This window comes from Sceloporus undulatus, chromosome 1 (assembly GCF_019175285.1).
Source record: "Sceloporus undulatus isolate JIND9_A2432 ecotype Alabama chromosome 1, SceUnd_v1.1, whole genome shotgun sequence".
In the NCBI taxonomy this organism is placed as follows: Eukaryota; Metazoa; Chordata; class Lepidosauria; order Squamata; family Phrynosomatidae; genus Sceloporus; species Sceloporus undulatus.
In genome coordinates, this window is record NC_056522.1 from 359,371,505 (window position 1) to 359,373,169 (window position 1,665).

A 1,665-nucleotide genomic window follows, 5' to 3' on the forward strand; every position below is an offset into this window, starting at 1 on the left:
TCTTTTTGCAGCGTCCTCCGAGGCGGCGGTATGGAAGCTACGGGTCCAAAACGGACCCAGGTGAGGCGTCTTCATTGCCCCCCGTGTGGAAGCTCCAACACCTGAAGCACGCCCCCGGGGCGGGCCGTCTGGAGGCTCTGCATTCAGCTGAATACACCTCCTGCCCGTCTGTAACCCGCCTTAGTTTGAGGCAATCTTTGCTGTGAGCTTGCAGAGAGCTGTCTTTTGGTGGCAAACAGGCCCAGACAGCCAGAAAGGGCATTTCTTACACGTTAGCTGATTTAGTTACCAAGAACAAGTTAGCCGAATCAGTTACCAGGAACTAGTTAGCCAAATTAGTTACCAACATCAAATAAGACAAAGAAATCAGGAGCTGAAAGACCCTGGACCAGCTCCATTGAGAGAGGAGATCAAACCAAGATCAAACCCAGAGAGATGACGTCCTGAAGATTGCTGAAACTCAAATTGTAAAGTATCTTTTATCTAGAGTTGGGGAGGAGAAAACTCTTTATTTTTGTTCTTTAAATTAAACTTCCCCCTTTTTGAACTTTACATTCAGCTTCAGAGCCTTTTTGGGTAGAAGTGTTTGATCTCACCAGGGAACCGGCTTTGCACACCCAAATCTGCCACCATCTTTAGTTGGGTGTGTCTTCACAATAGGAATACTGGGAGATGCAGTTCAACAATGCATGGTTCACATTCCTGCACTAAGCAGTGAATCCTATGCAACATCAGAAAAAAGTCACTACAGCATTACCACCATCACCACTACATTCCATCATTAATCTGTTATCTGCTGCTGTCCATTTCTTCCACTGCGGTTGACCTTCCAGTAGCTACACATATCTTTCCCTGGTTGCCTAGAAAAAGATATTGTTGCCCAGTGCTATTCAGACTTGTGGTTCAAGGACCAGTGCTGTTCTTTGAACTACTGATTGCTAGTTCCTGGCAAGTTTGCAGGAAACAAAGAAACAATTGTACTCAATGGGTACAAATTCAGTGCTGGTCCCTGGTGCACAGGAAAACAGTAATTGCCAGTCTTCCACATCAGATAGACCGAAAACCACTGCTGTAGCCCACTTTTCATCTGATGACCAGGAACTTCAAAACCTAGGACCTTATCACACATGGGGGGGGGGGTTTGCAGCTCAGATCCGCAGTCACTCCTGTTCTAGCAATGCAGTGTGATTCTTTTTTTACACCAGATCCAGAGTCACTCCTCTCTAGCAATGCGGATTGAGGTTAAAATGTCATATTTTTCCACACCTGGTTCCCTTTCTGTTGCCCTTCCAAAGTGAGGGGCAAGCGAAGTCAGTCCGATTCCAAGCAAGTCACATGATGTGGACTCAAGCAAAGGGGAGTGAGTGCACATTGTATTACCACACCAGAACATACTTTGAGTGTTCAACGATTCGAATCGGCACCCTTAGGCATGCTCAGTGGGGCTCTGGACGCTGCCCTCGTTCTCTGCTCCCTCCTTAGCTGTCATCCTTCATTGAGGTGAAGGAGGAGGCAGGGGATGATGGGATAGGTGGCAGGTTGAAGGAGAGGAGCAGTGTGGGGTCTAGGAGAAGGCAGGGGATGATGGGATAGGTTGCTGAGGGTCCCTGGGGCCAGGATCAGGATGCAGGAAAAGGCAGAGGATGATGGGATAGGTCGCTGGGG